We start from the raw sequence: 7,717 nt of genomic DNA on the forward strand, positions 1-7,717 counted from the left end.
TAATTAATTTAGTTATAAAAAGTTGTAGTTGTACATATGAGCAAGTGTGAAGCTTAAAATAATGCATGCATTGCTAAGAAGTTTGGTCACGGAGTATTATTTAAGATAATGGTGATTATTACTGATATCTAATATCTTCTTGAGGGGTATAATAGACATTATACTTCAACTGAGATATAGGAGTTGACAAACAAGATGTGCTTTATGGCTTTCGTGGCTAACTTTATGATTGAGTGGATCGTCTTTTGCTAAGGTGTACCTCAGTATAAGTGGATCCACTAATTAATGCTTCCTCTTGTATTTTGCAAGCTGGCTCGGCGGCTTGGCTATGAGCTAGCTAGCCAGTTCGATCAGACCAATCACAAGCTTTCGTTTTCTAACAATCCTACGTGGCATCACTCTCATAGTGACAAATAATCATTTTTCAAGCCGAGGTTTAGAGTTGCATTAGCCGAGCCTAGGATAAGTTGATGATGAAACCCTTCAATATTCAATTATGAGTATGATGGTGTCATTATCCACTATGCACCTCGAACAATACGTGTTGCTTCGGCATCTCTTGATTGACTAGGTAATACGCTTTAAATTATTTTCTTACCTTTTTTTCATGCCAAGGAAACTCGATCCTTACTTTTGAATGTGTTATTTTTTGAAAATAGTTTCTTGACAAATAAGTTATGGACATTTGTTATAAATGAAAATTATGATTTTTTTAAAAAATGATTAATAACTTTAAATTGATAAAAAGAGGAAAAAAGATTATAGAGTATGTGATCAACTTTACTCATACGTTTAGGATTACGTTCATTTTAATATTTCACAAATCACCCACCAAAATTTAAGAGCTTGAGCAACTAGCTTGAATTTGAACCACAAAAAATCCCAAAAAAATAAATTGAATTAAGTTTTTTTTTTGAGAAATTGAATTAAGTTATTTTAGAAGTATGTCAATATAAAATTTACGAAGTATATGAACTCCTTGTGTTGAGCAATCATCCTAGCTAATGGCTTGTGTGAAATGAATACCTGTACGTAATAAGACAAGGAAATATAATAACATCAATCTAATCTATCATCTTGAACTTTATTTATTTTATTTTTTTTATTATTGTTATTTTTTTAATAAGAACGATATAAGTAATAAATTTTTATAAAGAAATTGAGATTACTTATTTAAGAAATGGTTTTTTTTTGTTTTTTTGAAAGATTATGAAATGGTATTAAGGGCTTGTTCTGATTTACTAAGCTGAACTGAAATAAATTGTTTATAAAAGGAAGAAGTAGGAACTGAACTGATTGGAGCTGAACTGAACTGAAATTAAGCTAAATAAAACAGGTCCTAATTGGTGAAACTTGTCAAAATGGCACTACCACTGTTTCTTTTTAGTTGACATGTATTCCTTTTTAAGAATTTTTTTTTAGTTGACACGTTTTCTTTTGGGGTAAGTTTTTTACCTTGTACTTACAAGCTACCTCACTTGCTTTTTCATTCTCTCTCACTCTCTCCTCTTCTTAATATATGTGTCTAAATCAAACACGTCAACTAAATAGAAACGGGGAAAGTATTTAATAAATAATACGAACACTTTGTGTGGAAATCAGCAAATTCACATGTCCCACCTTAATTTTATTATTATTATTAGGAAAAATTGGCTAAAACAGTACAAACTGTTGCTTGGGTACGATCAATAGCACGAACTTTAGCGGCAGTAAATAACATAAACTATTTCTTGTGCCGAAGATTCTATCGGATTCCAACCACTTTTTTTAGGAATAAAATTACAGTATAATTTAACCCCCTCTACCTTCTGACATGACTATAAAGTTGATAGCTTTTTAAAAAAAAAATAAAAAAAAAACAGTAAACTTGGTTATTTGTTCTACTATACTATTATACTACTATAAAATTCGTATGAAACTGGTGATGATGATCTGAAGACAAAGGCGGATCCACGTTGACGCTTGGGGGCACGTGCTACCCCAAGGAAAAAAAAACTGATTTTATGAAAAAAGCGCCCTTTATATTTATATAAAGATTACAATCTGTATATATGTTTACAATCTTCAGCATTACTTTGGTGGTAAGGGAGTTGTAAGGAGAGTTTTGTTTGTTGAGGTCAGGGGTTCGGGACACCTTAGCATATTTTTTTTCTTTTAACCCAAATGAATTTCCACTTTCCTCTACTTACATCAACACAAGGATATGCTAGTACTATGTTTCCAACAATTTTTTTTTTTAGTTTTCACACCTTTTATAAACAATCCTTATATTAATATGAAATATTCTCTCCGTTATATTTGACGACATTCTTCTCAATTTCATTATATAATATTTATTGCATTTATTTGGCCATTATTATATCTTGTTTATATTAGTATGAAAATTTACACTAAAATGAATATAAAAAAAACATACTCCATCTACATTTAAGTAAATGAAATGTTTTGACTTTTGACTAATGTTTGTGATTTATACATCAGAATAAATATAGTCATGTGTAGGGCTGAGCAAAACTACCCGAAAAACCGATCCGTAACCGTTTCGAAAATTAGGGTACCCGATCCGATAACCATAACGGTTCGGTTACCCGTTCCGATAATTTGTTATCGGGTATGGTTATGGGTATCATTTTAAAATTAACGATTACCCGATCCGGTCCGATAAGCATTTGTTTTGCTTTTTTCCCTACTTAAATCTATTAATATAAATCTAAACTTTTACTTTACTTCATAATCACTTTATAATATCAATGATTAATAATATTATTAATAATTTGGTCAAGATCATCTGGTATGGTTTTTAATTAGTAATAAATTATATCATAATAACTACATAATTAAGTTTAATTATCATTATTGGATATCTTATTGGGTACCCGATAACCGATCCGAAAATCCGGGTACCCAAACTTATCGGTTCCGGTTATGGGTATCACTTTTAGTAATTTTGGTTATTGGGTACCTGAACTGTTAGTACTAACGGTACGGGTAGCCGTCCCATGCTCACCCCTTGTGGATATCTGTTGGAATCGTCGATCAACGAAGTTTTTTTTTTAATATTCAATTGTTATAATTTTTTTATTATTAAAGATATTTTCAGTTAAAATTTACATTAGCATACGTGCACAAGGAAAAATTTATAACAAAGTTTTCAGTATATATTCATATGCAACTTTGACTTACAAAATAAAATAATAAATAGGTAAAAAATTTATATAGTATAATCGATATCAAGAATATAAATTATTTGAAAGAAAAAAAACTTGTCAATATAAATGTTTAATTTGATTGTTAATTATAATACGGCTACACAACGCATTATATCCAAAATTTAACATAGTTTGTTTGGCTGATTGTATTACGTTACGTTACAAAAACGTTATTTTTTTTAATTGTCCAGTGCTGCCCCTAGTTAGGATTTCTGGATCCGCCACTGTCTGAAGACTATAATCATTGACTAAGTCCAAGGTTAAAGGCAAAATTGTCAACCATTGTTTCCCAATTGGTATTACATGCACCTTGGTGCACCTAAAAATAGGTGCACTAGGCCCAATTCTCCGCCCAGCCAGCAAATTCGCTCCCAACAGTCTAAAGGCCCAGTCATTTTTTTTTTTGGTTTTCACCATTAAATTTTGATATTCTCTTTTTTCTACATCTAAATTCTTTGAAAACCTAAATTTAAACTTTCAAAAACCCTTTTCAATTTTTCTCTCTCCTTTTTTTTTTTTTTTGAAGATTATTTTTTGTTTTCCCCTAAATTACTAGAAGCTCTAAAATTTTTAACAATGGGGAAAACTCTACTTTCTCTATCTACTTTAATATAAAGTTTCTTGTATTTTGTTAAAAAAATAATGGAGATTTGCCTTTTTTTTTTTGGGAGCTTTTTGACCAATTTCGGTGGATTGTGCAATAAAATTAGCAAATTAGATACTAATCGTTCCATAACCCTTACCTTCATTTTTGTGTTCATACATTTCATGTTTGATATTCATATACGTTGTCTTTTTAGTTCATATATATGTGTTGTATAAAGTAATAATTTGTGTATAAATTTTATCAAGTATATTGGTATGAATTAATAATTTATTTGGATAATATGTATTTCCTTTTTTTGTTGTTTAATATTTAATTATAGACCTAATACTGAACACTTTCAAGAAATTTCTGAACATCCCCTAGAAACTTTTGATAAGATACCAAAAGCAACACAAAAGCCCCCATAAACTTCTGATAAGCCCTAGAATTTTATGATAAGCTACCGGAAACACTGAACCAACCTCAAAAACGTCTGAACCCCCTACAAAAACTTTTGAACCACAATTACAAACCATTGAACACCCTTCAAATACATTATAACCACCTTAAAAAACCTCTGAACCCCAACCATAAAAACTTGAACACCCTACCAAAACCTTTGAACCCCGTACAAAACTTTTGAACCCCAACCACAAACAACTGAACATCGTACCAAAACCTCTGAACCCCCTACAAAAACTTTTGAACCCCAACCACAAACCACTAAACACCCTACAAACACCACTGAACCCCAACCACGAACCACTGAACACCCTACAAAAACCTTTGAACCCCCTACAAAAACTTCTGAACCCCAACCACAAACCATTGAACACCCAACAAAAAATTCTGAACCCCAACCACAAACCATTGAACACCCTACAGAAACCTCTGAACACCTACAAAAACTTTTGGACCCCAACCACAAACCACTGAACACCTTACAAAAACTTTTGAACCACCTACATAAACTTCTGAACCTGAACCACAAACCATTGAACACCCTTCGACTTCTGCACCTAAAGACACTGCTCAAAATGCTGCTCAACCTTCAGACTATCCTTATAAATAACTTCATACATTATACCTGCAATAAGCAAACACAGTTCATAATACCATTACTGAAGTTCAGAAATAAAACAACAAAGTTCAAATACAGGAAAATGTTCATAATTACGTTTACAATTATTTTTTAAAAAGCATATATATATATATATGCTCAGAGAATTATGTAAATCAGAACAAAATGTTCAAAAAATGATATAAACAAATTATATTCATATAATACATATTAAAGCATCAATTCAACAATTAAATTATAAATGAAACTTAAAATCATCAAAAAAAAAAGAAAAAAGGCAATTAAAATCAAAAATGAAATTCAATACACTTTCAGCAGTTTAATTAACATTAAATCTCAAATTAATCAATAATTAATAAACAACAACTAATTGATCACATAAATTCTGCATTAAGTGATAATATGAAGCGAATGTTCAAAATCATATTAAACAAATTCTAACAGAATTTTTTAATAATTTAATCAACAAATGATCGAATTCATCACAAATTAATAAATAACAATGAGAAATCAAAATCTCATCGCAAATTTCAGCAACTTAATTAAAATTAATCAATTGTTTGATCAATTCATCAATTAATCAATTGAATTATATAAAATTAAAACTATTAAACCTAAAAATTATCAGTTCAAATCAACACACTCAAAAAAAGTATTGGAATCAACAACAAAATGAAAAATCAATAACTAACATCAACAACAACAAAACCTAATTAGCGATAATTATCAAATACAATAAGAAATCTAACATGTAGTGTCGAGAACCTCAAGTACATAAATTAAATCCATCGCAATGAATAGCAGTGATGAACAAATTCAATAAAAAACAGAGGAATCAACAATGGAGAAAAATTGAGGAGAGAGAAAATTAAGGAGAGAGAAATTGTGTATGATGATTAAAAATGAGAAAAGAATTAAAAAAAGAAGAGAATTGAAGAGAAGGAATTGAGAAATTAGGAAATAATTGAAAAGGGGAAGGACATGCAAAATATTAGAGGAAGAAAGCTGAGAATTTGAAAGATGAAAACTGCATCTAGCAAATTAATATGTGGCGTTAATCTATTGGTGGGGCACATAATTTAAGGTGCACCATGGTGCATATTATAATTTGACATTGTTTCCGACTTTCTGTTAGTTAGTAACTAGATGAAGCCCGTGCAATACACGGTTTGTTTGAATTTTTATATATATATATTTATGTACTAAAATTTGTTATATATTTAGATAAAATTTCTAATATCAAAAGATGATATTTTATATTTAATTAATTTATTTTAAAAAATCTTATTCACCAATTTTGCTTACGTGTCATTTATATTATTTAATTCTAAAAGAAATTAATAATCTTAAAGCTTACGTGGCGCTCTAAAAACTCGGGAAAAAACTCCCCTTTGTATATATATATATATATAAGAAATATTAGGGTTTTATACACTCCCTCCGTCCCCGAAAGAACGACCCAATTGCGTTGATTTCGCGAGTATTAAGAAACTCAATTTGCAAGTACAAATGTATGAGAAAACATAAGTCAACAATAACTTGCCATTAATACCTAGAGAGATGGCACAAAGATCTGAAAAAATACAAGGGTAAAATAGGGAGAAGGAGCTACATGACAAAAAATATTTGAGGATATATTGGTAATTTTATGATTTTAATAGATATTGGGAAAAACAAATGGCCAAATGGGTCATTCTTTTTGGGAAAATTTGTTAATTACTACCTCAAAAAAGGGGTATTTGTGAATTACTACCCCTAAAAAAAAAAGTTGTTAATTACTACTCTAAAACTGATGAATTCTATAGATTGCTACCCTTTTCCCTAATCAGCCCCTAATTAGGTGATTAATCTATTAATGATATCATTATCCGGCTAATTTGTAATTAGTTGTTTTTAAACCTTAAATAATTAATTAAACCCTAGAACCACCTCCATACCACCATTGCACCACCTCCGGCCACCCACCACCCACTACCGAACCTACCTCCTCCAACTCCCCACCCTAAAACCACCATCTGCCCACCCTAAAACCCCCTTCCATTTACGATACCCCCATCCCCTACCGCAGCGGCCTTGACCCCCTACCCCTCGCCGGAAAACCTTGCACAACCATCCCTAATCTTCCTTTATCCCCTTCCCCCCTAATCACCACCCTAGGGTTTCAATTTTAGGGTTTTAGGGTTTTAATTTTGGAACATTAGGGTGGTGGTTAAAGGAAGGAAGGGGATGGAGGAGGCTTAGGGAGGGCCTAATAGGGTTCTCTGGCAAGGGGGAGGGGGTTAGGGTCGTCGGTGGGTGGGGAGGAGGGATTGTTGGGGGGTTTAGAGATGGTGCAATGGGTGGTTTAGAGGTGGGCGGGGCGGGGGTAGGCTGCCAGAGATGGTGGGGATAGAGTAAGGGGGCTGTCGGAGGCGGTGCAATGGTGGTTTAGAGGTGGTGTTAGGGTTTATTTAATTAATCATGCCTTAAAAGTAACTAATTACAAATTAGTCGGATAATGATATCATTAGTAGATTAAATCACCTAATTAGGGGCTGATTAGGGAAAAGGGTAGCAATCTATAGAATTCATCAGTTTTAAGGTAGTAATTAACAACATTTTTTTAGGGGTAGTAATTCATAAAGACCCCTTTTTTGAGGTAGTAATTAACAAATAATCCTTTCTTTTTGGGACTAAAATTAGGCTAAATGGGTCGTTCTTTCGGGGATGGAGGGAGTAATTAATTTGGATTGAGTTATGGGTAAATTTTGGGTTTGAGGTTATTAATTTTGACTAACTAAAAATTGGGAATTAATTTGATTAATTTTTAGGAAAAGTGGAAACTAATAATCCCACCTTTGT

The sequence above is a fragment of the Chenopodium quinoa genome, unplaced genomic scaffold, assembly GCF_001683475.1.
Source record: "Chenopodium quinoa cultivar QQ74 unplaced genomic scaffold, ASM168347v1, whole genome shotgun sequence".
NCBI lineage: Eukaryota > Viridiplantae > Streptophyta > Magnoliopsida > Caryophyllales > Amaranthaceae > Chenopodium > Chenopodium quinoa.